Source organism: Dipodomys merriami, unplaced genomic scaffold, assembly GCF_024711535.1.
Source record: "Dipodomys merriami isolate MVZ:Mamm:240054 unplaced genomic scaffold, mDipMer1.0.p SCAF_51, whole genome shotgun sequence".
Taxonomy (NCBI): domain Eukaryota; kingdom Metazoa; phylum Chordata; class Mammalia; order Rodentia; family Heteromyidae; genus Dipodomys; species Dipodomys merriami.
In genome coordinates this window covers 7234557-7250069 of record NW_027206080.1, presented here as the reverse complement: position 1 = coordinate 7250069, position 15513 = coordinate 7234557, and positions in this window count along the sequence as shown.

The following is a 15513-nucleotide window of genomic DNA, read 5'->3' as shown; positions in this document are numbered from 1 at the left end:
ATAGGTACCAGCTATCTAAATCAAGAGTGAAAGAATCTATTTCTTTGGTTGTTTGCTCCTCTTTGTCAATAAGTGGAGGAGAAGAGGCAGGGTAGATGTCATTAGTATTCAACTTCAAATGATTTTGGTTTAATTGTTGTAAAAGTGGTGACTTCCAGGAGTCATTTTGTGGTTACCAATCAGTTTTCCACATCTCTCAAAGCATGTTGAGAAGACTGTATTTACTTATTTCTTATTTTGTCTCATCAATGAAGACCCATGTGGGCAGGGATGGGTTTTATTCCTGCCTTACACGGCAACAACATAGATATGAAACTCTGGGTCCTTGAGGAGACTGAGGAGTATGAGGAGATGAATATTTGGAAGGAAACAGCCTCAGTGGCTGGTCACAGTGGAAGGGAAACCCATTGAGGAGATGCCCCGGAGCTGGACAGAGAGCCTGGGAAACATGCAAGGGGCAGAATAACAGTTTACAAAGCAGTTGATTCGAAATTCTGCTCTTTTCTCAAATTAAACCCTTGGTATGGCTGTTTAAACCGTTGCTTCTTATTTAGTTCTTAACAGAAAGAGCCAATCATTCCACACATGATCCTTATCTTTTCTTCATTTCCTCTTTTTGAAGCCAAAATGACCTCAATGGATTTGAGCCTCTCCTCAAACTGGTTATGACTTGAAGCTTTTTCTCTACTTCACTGTTTCTGATCAGCCCTTTGCTTTCATTTCTAGGCTTGAATTGGAGCAAGATATGCAATAAATATTCTAGGAAGCTTGTGCCTCTACGAGTCTCAAATTAACACATTCTGGTACTGAATTTAACAGCTTCTTTCAACAAATAACACCCAGATCTGGCCCTGTTCCACTCTGGCAAAGACATCCTTAATGGTCTCCCTCTCTTTAAGCCCTCTGGGAAGTCAGCTGTTTGGCCTTATAGATTTTAGCCTGACTGCCAGGCCTGTTGCCTGTCTGTCTATCTAAATTACAGTGGTAGAGAAGATAAAAGCTATAAAAGCAAAATAAAGTCATTTTTCTTCCCCCCAAACATCAAAATTCTTTGAGGCTTTCATTCTCTCTGGCTTTTTTGCTGATAACAATGAATAATGGTTTCTGCTGTTGCTTTTATTGGCTTAGTGTTTGGGGTCATAAGAATGTAAATGTTTCCCCCAGGAAAAATACATTTGGGGGATCAACTAAGATCATTTCTCTTATTTAAAACTTTTTTACTTATAAAAAGAAGAAAGAATCTGTTAAGCTAAATTAAGCCAATCAGGAAATAGAGAGCAGAGAACCCTAAACAACTGGGTTTTGATCTTCTGTGATTCTGATGGGTCAACTCTGTAGACCTCATTTTAGTTGACTTAGTTTTAAATTGTTCTATTTTATTTTTGTTTTCATGCCAGTTCTGGAGCTTGAACTTAGGGTCTGGGCACTGCCCCTGAGTTTTTCTGCTCAAGGCTAGCACTCTACTTGAGCCACAACTCCACTTTCTACTTTATTAGTGGTTTCTTGGAGATAAGAGTCTCATAGATGATCCTGACTGGACTGGCTTTAAATCTCAATCCTCATATTTCAGCGGTAGATAGAGGTAGATAGAATTATAGGTGGGAAGCTGGGAGATGGTGGCTCATGCCTGTAATCCTAGCTATTCAGGAGGCTGAGATCTCAGGGTTAGAGTTCAAAGGCAGCCTGGGAAGGAAAGTCTATGAAACTCTTACCTCCAATAAACCACCAGAAAACCAGAAGTAGCACTGTGGTTCAAGTGGTAGAGCGCTAGCCTTGAGCTAAAGAGCTGAGGGACAGTGCCTAGGCCCAGAGTTCAAGCCCCACAACCCAGACAAATTGTTCTATTTTAAATCCCAGAGCTGTCATCTTTAAATATATTTGTATTTGGAACAGGTCACATAATCACTAAGTCTGATTTTGTGTGGTATGTCATCCCATTTAATTATTCTCTTTTGATGTTAAAGTCTCAAGGTGAGGTGCATTTAAAACACAGCTCTTGCCCCCTCAACAATTTTCTACCTAAACCTCTAGTAATTTGTCATTTGTCCCCATCCCTTTACTAAAACTATAGTCTTTGAAATCTCAACTTCCCAAAGGCCCACTAATAAATCTCCAATGTTCTTTTCTATAGCCTTCCCCAAACCCTCAGACCTTTGGCTCAGTACCTCCCATCTCTTCCAACCTATCTTTGTCCCTTGTCTTCAGTTCCTGGTGGTGGTTGATTCTCTCTCCAGTGCTATCCTTCCTCTAGGGTGTTCCCCAAGGCTTGGCTTTTGTCCTTAGCCTTCATTCTCTCCATATTAATCTTGGCTTCTTCTCCTATCTCTCGCTGTCAACGTTGTTTATGTAATTCCCAAGTCTCCATCTCCCACAACTATTTTTCTCTGATCTCCCAGCCAGTGTTTCCATCACTGTCTGAGCAATTATGTTTGTTGATTTTCTTTACTCTGGCACCTGAACTTCAGTAGACCCACCTGCCAAAAACATTTCCTAACTCTGGAGTTCAGTCCTTCTGCTGACGAGTCTCCCCCCTAGCACTACCACCTCATCGCCCACTCAATCATGGGCACTAGAAAAGTCAGAGCCTTCCTGAGCACTCTTTTTTGTGGACTGTAAGCTCTGAGAAACAGGGGCGATGGTCAATCTTTTCATCACCACCTCCCTGGATTTTAGCCCAGTCCTTGGTACATACTAAAAGCTCCACACTTACTTGCTGAGTGACAGAGAACTTTCTCCTTTGTTGCCTGTATTCCCAGTCATCGATCTAATTCATCCATCAGCCATCCTACATGGGTATATTTGGGGAGGCCACAAAGGGAACTTGCAATTGAATGATTGGGTCTGAATATTCTTCAGGTTCTTTGTACTCAAAGTCTTGGTGAGTAAATGGGAATGGAAAAATAATCATCCCAACCGTGTATGTGCTAATGGCAGAGGAGAGGTGAGCTGGGCCAATGGGAGGCCATAAGGACATCAGGGGATCAGACTAAGCAGGCCAAGAACCCATGTATGTCCAGAGCAGAGGACCCTGAGTCTGACAAGCATGAAGAGTAGTAGGAAAGGCTGGTTGAAATGGACTCCCTAGGAAAATAGGTTCCAATTAGGTTCCTCAGCTCTGGGGTTTCTGGAGATGTCTCAAGAAGTACTCCAATAAGAGGATTACAGAAGTATGCAGTCTGGAGTGGGAGCTTGTGCAAGATCTGCCGAGCTTTGATCAGAGCAGCTCTTCTTGGACCTGTGGGCTTCTTGATCTCTGGGTGAGATCCCTTTTGAAGGTAAGAGTCCCCTGCTACTTCAAACAGGCATGAGCTTACCTTAATCAAGCCTGGAAGGCAAGACTAGGGGTTTTCTTCTGACAGTAACAAGGAAGCTGAGATACCATTCTTACAATTCATTTGTGTGTGTGTGTGGTTGGTTGGCTGCAAAAGAGGATCAAGTGGAAGCCATTACAAGACTGATTATACCTACTCTGTCCCTTGCAGAATATTCCATTGGCAGCATGGCCTGGCTCTCCTGACATCCTGGCTGAACCAAAATGGTAGCCACCTAACTCTGTATTTAAAGTCTCTGCTCTCTGCCATAGGGACCAGTCTTGGTCATTCCATTGCACAAGCCAAAGCTTTCACGTGTCTTCCCTTGGTTGTGAGATAACAGAATATACCTACTGGCCACATGAACTTCAGCTCCCTCCAGAACTTGGCACGGTTTTTCTGATCCTATCTGCTGTTCTATCACAACTGTCCCCAGCTGGATGAACCTGATTACAGGACCCGGTTTCCTCAACCAAGTATGTGTACTTCCTCCCATTTCACAATTATCCCTTAGCTCTCAGAGCCCTACTCTCCCTCCCAACTACTGCATAATCCTAGTAGACTTCACTGAGACCTAACTAGCCTGGCCCCTCTCCTCACGTTTGGTTCTCTCTTTCCACATGAATGCTTCAAAGAGCCACTTAAGTCTCCAGGAAGTGACCGGTCTATTTTGAGTTGCAAGTGTCTCTTATAGTAGTACTAGGCTAATTACACACCAAATAATTGGAAACGAGCTGCTACTGGAATAGCTCAAATTCCCTCACTTCCAAAGAGGCACGTCATCTAAAGCCATACTTCAAGGCCAGAGGCCATCTGCAACCTGACTACCCCCTGGTCCTCAGCACTGGACTTTCCAGCTCAGCTTGGGGACATCTTTTTAAAGGACACATGGGGATTTTGTAAAGTGCCGCCAGTCCAGTCAGCATTCTTTCTCCAGAGGATGTTTTACGAAATGTTTTCTTGACAAAGATCTCAGGACTGAGATTCATACAAACATTGCTCTTATAACCCTGAGCATTAAGCTCAGTTTCCTAGAAGAAATCTGTTCACTGGAGTCCACTAGGAACAAGTGAGTTCTTCTTCTCTTTTTTAATTGTTACTGTAAAGGTGGTATACAGAGGGGTTACAGTTACATCAGGTAGTGAGTACATGTCTTTTTGAAAAATATCATTCTTCCCTCATTTTCTAACAGTTTTCCCCTCCCATTCCCCTCCCCTCCCCACACAAGTTGCATAGTTCATTTTTAACATAATGTCTAGTGAGTATCACTGCTGCATTCACCCGGTGTTCCACCATTTCTGTACACCACAAGGGGCATTCTAAGCCAGCAGGCAACCCCCAGGCTGGGGTTAATGTGGAAATAAAAGGTCTTCCTGTTCCACATTTCACCTAGCCCCTCCTTGCCAACCCCCAAAGGCAGCGTCACCAAACATGGTACTTCCTCCTGAGACCACTTCACCTATAGTTTCATAAAACTCATCACTGGCTTCCTCTTTGGAGACACAGAAACCACAGCACAGCTGGCTCTGTTCTCATCCACACATGGTCCCCAACGACCTTCATCAGCTAGACTAAGCATTGGGTGTGTCAGGCCCAGGTCCTCAGGAAGTTCCAAATATAGGTGAGGGTGATAGGAGCTGAAATAAAATAAAATAAAATAAAAAGATGAAAATAAAAGTAGCAAGTGCTGTCTCCAGTTGGGTCAGGATAAATGCCAGCACAACCCAAGCAGAGGGGCAACGTAAGGGGAAAGGGGCGGAGCCTACCCAGTCCACGTGACTGGCTCATCAGAAGAGATCCAGGGGTGAGGAAAGGAAAGATGTGAGTAAGGCCTTAAGAAATGATCAACCCCAGGCGAGGCATGAGAAGAGGAGGCTAGAGTTGAACTCAGAACAATACCAAGATTTTGACAGTGACTCAAGGAGTGTTGTAACTCCGTGTGTATCTTTAAGGAGTGGGCAGAGAGCTGTCCATCAACACATAAGCCTGTTGTAGGCTCATTAAACAGAGGACTGTCAGGAGATGCCAGAGAAAGAACCCAGAATGATCCACTGCCTTTCACTGGAAGACTCTTTCCACATTGACTTTCGCTCTAGGAAATGTTCTTCTATTTCCCTTGATAGAGCAATCCCCTGTTTTCTCACATCGTCATCTGTTTTGTTTTCCACCATTTGAGAAAAAGAGTAACATGGAAAGGTGCAATCCATCCATTTTGCAATCCAAAATCTTTGCTATACAATCTTTGCTGGAGCCATCAGCAAATGGGGCATATCCTCTAGTGCCCAGTGAGGATGGCCCAGTGGCCTTTCCTAATATTTTGTGATGCTTCACACAAACTCCATTCCCTTCTGGCTTCTTGGATGAGGGGACAGTGGCTGAGTGACTGGCAGGCATGCTTACTTCTTTGTCTCTGGCATTGGACCCACCTGGTTAGTGGGTCCTATACTTCCACCCTTTACTTAACTTAAGGGCCTCTTTTCCTGGTGGAGGTTGGATATGAATGCTTCAGAGCACTTGACCTTAACTCAGAGCATGGTTCAGAATGAGCATTCACAGTAGATTAGTCTAAAGTGAATGAAAAGTTGAGGGAGATAGGAGGAGGAAAGGGGAATGGAGCTAGACCAATCAGAACTACATACATGTCACCCTTGATAGTTGTCTAGTGGAGGGGTGATAGGAAGGGGACAATATTCATGTACTAGGAAAGAATCAAGAGGATGTCCACATCCTTACCAAAATACTATCTGTCGTGGAGACAACATGAGCCAGCATCACCCTTTTCCAGTGTTGATATGGCTGTAAGGAAGGCCAAACACTTGTGCACCCTACCTCTCAGTTGCCTAAACTGAATGAGGGACAAGAGGGACCTGTTCTTAATTAGAGCACAGAAAGGAGGACAACTGTGGTGGGAAGAAGTCCTGCATAAGACCCTTTGGCTTTTCAGTGGATGAAGACTTTAATGGGAAAAGAGAAAGTTATCCATTCCATTTTTCCCAAAACACATTTGTCGACAGTTTATCCTGTTTCTTGAGATCACTCCATCTCTTTCCTTTTCATGTTCCTGGTGCATGAGTGTCCTTGCAGATTCTGTCTGTGAGCAATGACAGACTGCTATGCCCAGCAAGGCTCCATCAGCCTGGCTCCACCAAACTGGACTCCCCCTGAGAGTGGCCAGGATGGTGCCGAGGACCCCTGGAACAGAGACAGACCCACAAATCTCCTGTGGTCCCAGGCACATCTGTTTCTCACTACTTCAGCCTGGATTCATTTTTCTCTCCTACGCCTACATTTTTATTGGGGATCCTTCTTATTTTATAGACAGGCTGCTCAGCTTATCTGTGCATGGTCTTTCTCCTGGGCGCAGATTGTGAAATGCATCTCCCTGTTGCAGATGCTGTGTTTGCTGTCGGACAATAGTATGTGGTGTTTTATTCCCAAGGGCATGGGAACACATGCATAAATTATAGCCATGAAGCCTTCAGTGGGACATTCTTGTCCAGCATGCTCTGCAGGAAAAGGATGGAGTACTCTGTTTTATCTTAGAAGCAGTAAGTCGGGGGGTGGAATTCTACAGAACATTAAAGTAAGCCCCATGAGTTCCACATTCCAGCTAAAAAGCAGCCTTTGTCTTTGAAGTTTTGGGACACAAATGGAGCTGTTTCCCAGGGAGCAGGCTCTGGTGGGAAAGTTTGAGCCAAAGGGCATGCACCTCCAAGCCAATCACATACTGTTGTTTCTGATCGGCAAGTCCTTTTACTGAAAATAATGTTCATAACTCACACGTGTGAATTGACTGAATGAGGCAACTCCAACAGCACTGATTTCCAGGAAAAAAAATATCTGTAAGGTGCTTGGAAGGTGGAGAGTCAACGTAAGTATTATTAATGAGAAATGAAGTTGCCGTTGGCTCACATCTGTAATCTTAGCGAGTCTGGAGACTGAGATCTGAAGATCTCAGTTCATAGCCAGCCTGGGCAGGAAAGCCTGTGAGAATCTTATCTCCAACTAAACACTCTAAAAGCCAGAAGAAGAGCTGTGACTCAGGTGGTAGAGCACTACCCTTGAGCATAAAACCTGAGGGACAGTGACCATGACCTTAGTTTAAGCCCCAGGAACAATACCAAAAAGAAAAAAGAATTCCTGGAGTTTCCTCAAAAATTAACTTGAGTAAGAAGACTGGATCATTTCTCAATTTGCTCTAGTGATGGGCCACCCAGTAGGTTCTAGACATTATCAAGTCAGGATAGTTTCTCTAAGAGACTGTCCCAGGGATTCACTTCCAGTAACGTCAGTGTCTGCCTAAGGAACCATTTTCTCTGCAATTGTTTCAAGTCTGCAAGCTGGTCCTCTGAGTTTCTATCATGGTATCAACCTCAGGATCAATTTCTGATTCTGTAACATGGAATGGGACCTAATTGCACAAGCATGTAGGGGAAAACTTACTTAGTTTGAGAATCAGGATGATACTACTATAGAACACAAAGTCAAAGACAGCGTGCTATGTTGCACTTGTGCAGAGTAGAGGCTCAGACTTCACCTCTATGAAGTTCACAGGGTCAGTAATTTCTGCCTTACTGTAGGTTATCCACAGAGTGCAGCCAGGTTATTCCCAACAAGCTTACACTTGGAGAAGGGAATCACAGCATGGCATGCTTCAGGCAAGAACACCAGCTCTTGGTAGACTGAAAAAGCTTTGGGTCTCCCAACAGGTGAGTCTTCTCCTAATGTCACAGCTGCAGAGGGCAGAACAGAGGAAGGCCAATGCCCTGTGCTGGCCAGGAAGATACAGTCATGTATACAGTCCTGGTGACATTTTTCTTGTCTCCCCCAGGTTCTAGCAATGTGCCTGGCACATACAGCCAGCATGTGGTTTCATAATGGATGAAGTGAAGAAGTTTAAAAAAACAAAGATTCTCAAGGGAATCTAATAGTCTCTGATTGACTCAAAGGTCAAATCTCCTTTTCACGCCCTTCCCACGCCTGGAATGTAGTGATACATCTTCCCTCATTTGCCAAGGACTCCTCTGTAGCAGCCTCCAATGTTACTATGGAAGCCTTGGGCCTGGACCCCTTGCAGTTTGGATTCTTCTAGACATCTAGAGATGTTGTGGAATTATCTTGGTTGCATTCATTGGTTCTAGCCACATAGCCTCGGCTTTTTAGCTGAGAATGTCAAAGGAAGACATCGACTCCTCACTCTTTTGTTGGACCAAGTACTTTCCATGACAGGTAGAAAGAGAATGAACAATACCTTCATCTGGAGGCTAATGGAACTGCAAAGCCCAGCAGTTCCAGGAAATGGGTGTGGGAAAACAGACCTCCTTCTGGACTTAATTCTTGTCTGATAGAAGAGAAGCAATTTCAGCTCAGGGGAAGGAACATTACCAAAGGAGTGAAGGCGCTGTCGGTAGAAGATTTTTGCAGATGAATCTCTCACTGTACTGTCTAGGTTGCCTTGACGGGGGATCTTTATGTGTTGGTCCCAAATTCCAGGTGAGGATCACATGGTCCCCAAGGCACTCAGCTAAGGAGATGACATGCAAGAAAAAAGAAACCAAGAACATTTGGGAAATAGCATAGTATATCCTCTACTTAGAAATTTAGAATATGCATTATGCATATTATGTATCAAAGTCTAAAAAAGGGTTGAGGATTTCATTCAGTGAAAAAGCACTTACCTGTCACATACAAGGCCCAGGGTGCAGTCCTTAGCTCTGCAGAGAGAGAGAGAGAGAGAGAGAGAGAGAGAGAGAGAGAGAGAGAGAGAGAGAGAGAGAGAGAGAGAGAGAGAGAGAGAAATGTCTGAAAAAAGCTAACCCTTGAAAAAGCAAGCCAAGACAATGTTAGCTTTCATAAGCATATCCTGAAGGTCACAGAGCTATGATTCTGTTTGCCACCAAATGTGCCACAGGGTATAAAGAACCGTCAGAGCTCATCTGGCCAGGGGTATTAATAGGGGGATGGCCTAGCTTGCCGTGCTCTGATGGATAGAGGGGAGAGGGCCCTCCTTCCTGTGGAGGAAGCAGGCTTCCATTGCATACCACTCTGCCTTATGGTTCAAGGTCTGTAGAGAAAACGTGGAGAGGAGGTGGGAAAGAGAAGGTAGAAAACCTTCCAGATAAATGAGAAAACAGTAGCTCATTTAGAAGGTTAAGAAAAGTTGGTCTTATAGGAGCTGAAAACTGTGTTATTATGATAGAGGATTCTGACAGGTATTTTTATAATTAGGTGTGTTAAAAGCACACCTAGCACTTCACCTTGTTCATATTAAGAATGAATTTTCACATTTATCTGAGGTCCTATTGGAAATTTATTGAGCTAGCTTCCCATCCTTGGAAGATTTCTAGAGATGTATTTTTCACCTTATGGGTAGGATAACAAGACTGGCTTGCTCCAATCCACACTCCTGGCAGGTGAGAAGCCAGAATTCAACATTGGTGGGCTGGTCCTAAGTCTTTCTTTCTACTTAACTTGTTTGGAGTCAAGTTAATTAAGACAATATTTCCTAGCCAGTCTCCAGTGGTTCATGCCTGTAATTTTGGCTTCTTAGGAAGCTGAGATCTGAGGATCAAAGTTCAAAGTGAGCCTGGGCAGAAAAGTCCTGGAGTCTCTTCTTTCCAATCAACCAGCAACCAACCTTGAGCCAAAAAAATGAAACAAGAATGTGAGGCCTTGAGTTCAAGCCCCAGTACTGGCACTACAAACAGAGAAACAACAACAACAAAAAAATCCTGCACACTGGAAAGGAAAAGAAAGCTCTTTGAAATCTACGGGAAATAAATTTTGACACTTTTTCTTTTTCAGCTGTAGACTGAAAGATTACAACTTTAAGCTCACAGTGGGTTTGTGAGTCTACAATTGAGAGCAATCTTTAACACTTCCAAAAAATTTCCAGATTTCATAAATTCAATTGTGAATCCCCTTAAAGAAGTCCTATTCTGATGAATTTATAGAGACGAATGACTTATACCGCATATTCCCTGAAATTCTAGAAAATAAAGAAACCCAATTGCCAACACTTTAAACGTGCTGATCTTTTGACAAGACAAAGACTTTCAGAAAAACTGTTTAGAAGCTCCTCCTCCACACCAGCTGAGCACTGACTGTCCCCCAACTCCTGTGATACATCTAGTAACAAACAGGTTTTACTGGATTTCGGCTCTCTGAACAATCACTTCAGTCAAGTCCCAGCCCCTCTGTGTCTCAGTTATTTTTGCTTAATATCTAAGCCTGATCTTTGATCCTCCTACCTGTTTTCCCTCTGTAGCTGGGATAATACCCCTTGGTTGAAATGGAGTCTCAAGAGCTTTTTGGCCTGGGTTAGCCTTGAATCACAATCTTCCTATTTCTACTTTCCAAGTAGCTGGGAATTTCTTCTGGAAGCAAATATCCTGGAAATTACCAGGGAAAGATGTTCAGAGGGCTTCTGTTCTCCTGTCTGAAATCACTTTAAAGAAATTCCCCTTCCCAAGGCAGTGAGTCAATACATCCCTGCCCTGAAGCTCTGGCCAGGTGCTTCCCCAGGATCTGCAATGAGATGTCTTATTACCAAGAGGCATTATCACAGTCTTGCCTGCCAAGATCTTTGCCCACAGCAACAAGGTTTGGGTATTTTGGCAGCTCCATCTAGAGAATGTCCAGAAAAGGATGTGACAGGAACTCAACAATTTAATTGTGAAAAGCCCGTAGTTTCAAGGCTGGTCATTTTTTTGTTGCTGTCATTGTTAGAGCTTTGTTTTTCCTCTTTGGTCATAATGACTGAATTTTAAGAGAATTATTTCTTCTTACAAATTAAAGAAATTATCAGAGCCAAACTTTAGGTCTTTCCTGACCAAGAAAAATGAAACAACTTAAACCAAACAAAAACAAAGCAAAAACAATGAAAGGATGATGGGCTTAGATTTGAAAAGTAGCCAGGGACACGGCATAAAAAGACAAGTATTATTAGACTTCCTAGCAAAGCAAAGCTATTTTTGAAAAACTTATTCACTTGGAGAAAATTGTAATTAATACTCAAGCAAACTCTATGTGGAGGTTCTCGTAATCATATTTTTTTAACTTTTAAAGGAAAAAGGAATGGAAAAGTGCATGGATTAGATTGTTTTTAAAAAGCAAAATTGGAACCAAAGCTAGATTATATGTGGGAAGGCATCCTGCCCAGGCCTACTGAGGGAGACTTGGGAGCAATGTGCTGAGCCCCAAGGAAGAATTGGGGCTTGACTCACTTGAATACTGGTCCTGAGTGACCCTGGGAAGCTTCCTCTTCCATCTCCGGTCATCACCATGAACTTCACGGGATGACAGTAACACCTAAGAGTTTTGTAGAACTTATCATCAGCCTGCTACTGTGTTGAGGACTTACAATCTATTTTCAGTTTATCCCTCAAAGACCACTAAAGTAGGAACTGTATTTCTTCACTCTCCTAGAGATAGAGAAACTGAGGTGTGGGGAGGCAGTTACTTCCTCAAGTGCTATCCATATTCCCCTCCAGAGAATACATGTGAAAGCATTTAACCTAATGCCTGACATGTAGTAGGTATCCACATAGTTTTCATGAGATCCACACAATTCCACCACACACTTAAAATCTCTATATAAATATGTTTAAAAACAATAGCAAGAAAGAAAAAACGACTTGTGTCCTTATCTTGGGGTTCATTTCACTTAACATCATCTTATCTGGTCGTATGTACATAGCTTTTGACCTTTTCTGCTTGTCTTAGACATTGCAAATAAGGGAAACCATGGAACCTATGTTTCTTTGGGTCTGGCTTACTTCACTTAATATAATTTTTTCCACATCTTTTCATTTCCTCACAAATGGGGTGATGTCATTCTTTCTGATGGAGACATTGTATATATATATATACCACATTTTCTTGATCCATTCATCTACTGAGGGGCGTCTGGGTTGGTCCAATGTACTATGTGATTTTTTTGTTTCTTCTGTATGTTCTTCCCCCATGGTATAACTCCTGTTTTCACTGTATTTCATTCTGGTGCCCTGCATCTTGTATATACATTTTTCTAATTTGGGGAGGGGAAAGGAAATAACAAAATGCTGAAATAAGAATACAGGTTGACCCATTGTAACAATGAGATGTACAAGTCATGATGTTGAAAATGAACTTTACAACTTTGTGAGGGGGGAGGAGGAGGAGTTGGGGAGGAGGAGCTGGGAAAGGATGGTAGGGGAAAAACAAAGGAGGAAGTAACAATGCACAATATGAAATGTACTCATTACCTTACTCATGTAACTGTAACCCCTCTGTACAGTATTTTTACGATAAAAAACATATATATGTAAATTTAAAAAAATAAATGAATGGGAAGCTGACATCAGGTCTATTGATTTAAAAGAAATATGTATATAAGTCCCAAGTCTTTGAAGCTCCAAGCCAGTTTTATCTGTGCTGTTCACATGGTCCATGGAAAAACTCAATAGAAAGTCAGAATCACTTACATAATGCCATCCTGTCACATCTGGGCTAAACTAAACTCACCATAAGCCTTCTGATGATAAAAGTCTAAGACTCTTATCTCGAATTAACTAGCAAAAAACCCCTAAAAACAAAAAACAAAATGTGGAAATGTGGCTAAGTGGTGAATGTCAGTTTTGAGCAAAAAAGGCTAAGCAAGAGTGTGAGTTGGCACACAAAAAAGTTTCCTATCACATTAAACCTTACATTTTATACATTTTATACACTTATATTCATAAGTGTATGTGCTAGAATGTACCTTTTTCCAATATATAAGCATATACATGGGGCATCACTACTATAGACCCTATAGCTCACCCATACAGAAATAAACCCATTTGATTGCAATCTATCTTAGTTCACACTCTTCTCCTCAAGGGTATATCAGCTTTTCTCTCTTAGAATTTTATAAAAAGAAAAATAAACAGCATAAGGGATTCATGTAGTTGAGCTGAATGTGTAATGTGGATGATAGAGAAAATGCTCTAATTTACCCATTATTATAATAAAGACAAGGCATTGTAAATCAATAATAAGCCAACCAAGTAGCCTTCAGTCTAGGGAAGGAATCAGCAAGCTGTATGGTCCATGAGCTGAACCCAGCCCTCCAACTGCTTTTATAAATAAAGCTTTATTAGAACACAGCTATATCCATTTATTGAAGTATTGCCTGGGGCTGGGTTAATGCTAAAACAACAGAGTTGAATCATTGCAACAAAGAACTATTTCCTATTTGGTTCTTTTCAGAAAAATATTTATCCATCCTAGGGGAGGTAGGAGATGGGGGAAGATCCTTTGAGAAAAATTATGCAGCTGAAAATGTTTAATATACTAATGAAATATATTAATATACGGATAAATTTATGACATCTAGCCACTATACATTTTTTGTAGTGCTGGGAATGGAACCCAAGGCCTCACACATGTTAAGCAAGTGTTTTACCACTGAGCTACTACGACTACTACCTAATGCTAAGGTTTAGTCTCCATGAGAAGTTATTATCTTGTCGGTAGATTAAAACTTGAAGTGTCCTATGACTTTCTAAAAATGTATTCCCAAATCATGAAATTCCTATAGACATTTTACATTGGAAAATACGGTCTGTGATCTAGACATCCAGCACCAAGTAGTTCCAGTGAGATTTCCCAGTGGAGTCAAACACTTAAAATTTGATCCAAAATTACTTTTAAGAATTGTAACTTTCTGCTGAATGTGATGTCTCACATCTGTAATTCCAGCTCCTTGAGAGGTGCAGTCCACAAGGATCACAGTTCAAAGCCAGCCTCAGCAAAATGTTCGCGAGACCCTCCCATCTCAACCAATAAAATGCTGTGCAGTGCTACTCAACTAGGAGCCATCTGGAATGCACAGGGGGATTGTGTTCCAAGCGAGCCTAGGCAAAAAACAAAAACAAAAACAAAAAAACCTTGTTTGAAAATTAACCAAAAAAGTTTGGAGACTTGCCTGGATGGCAAGTCCAATACCTTGAGTTCAGATCCCACTACCACCAAAACTATTCTATTTGTTACTTTCTCATGGCATAGCAAGGCCTACTGTTAGCTTACAAAATGGTTTCTTTGCTCTCATCCCCTGGTTGTTGTCATTCTGAGGCTGTGGTATAGTGGAGAACAAGTCACAGGAATAAGGAAGTAGTTACCTAACTCACGCTGTCATAATATGTTCTTGTGGTTTCTGAATTTGGGCAGTTGTTTATAAATTTCTGGTGCTGTGCGATACTTTTGTGAGTTATTTGAATGTTCTGGGCCCTCTGTCCCCTCGATTACAGAGGTGTCTCACCTGGCTGGAGGTTTCTGGCTTAGCTGGTTTTTTACTCCTGCAACTGCTTAAACTATATTCCTTCCCCAAGATACTCTAACCCATCATACAAGATTTCAGTGTTCACTATGGCTGGCCATGTCAGGTCCATGAGAAGTCTCATTTGACCAGCTTCACATTCAGATTGATCCCAGAGGAAGTGGAGGTGTGGCTCAAATGGTATAGCACCAACCTTGAGCAAAACAGTCAAATGAGACCTCAGCCTTGAGTTCAAGCCCCAGTCTATGCACATTCATGTGTGTACACAACACACACACACACACACACACACACACACACACACACACACACACACACACACATACACACACACACTCGAGCTACATCTCAGAGCCTCTGCCTCTGTTCTTATGTGCTCTTCTCCATGGGCAGCTTGCCAGGTAGTTCCAGTGAGATTTCCCAGTGGAGTCGAAAACTCATCTAGCTTACTGTTTCTCCACCCCTAACTACAAAGAAAGTCCCTGAAGCCACCGACCCTCTGCCAGAAGAGTTAGAAGCCACATCCCCACCTCCGGTGCCTTGGGGAGAATGGATCCTGACACAGCTCTCTCCAAGGAAATCCTTCTCACCAGTCCTTCCTCTTCAAATCCATTTTTTTTGACTTATTTTATAGCCTCTGTGCAACAAAAAGCTTTGGGAGTCCTGTAATCAGTTTGGTTAATTCATTTTACAAGTCCTGCAGGGATCCATTGTTTATTTTACTTGGAAGGTATTTATTGCATCTTGGTACCTCTGTTACAAGTTCCAGAGTTTAACAGGGTGTACAATTAGACTGGCGGCATTGGTTCAAATCAAAGATAAATTAGTGTAAGTTTGGCTCCAGGTCTGACTTATGTTTCTAAGATAAAGACGAATAATGAGGAGGAGAGGAAAGGACAGAGAAGG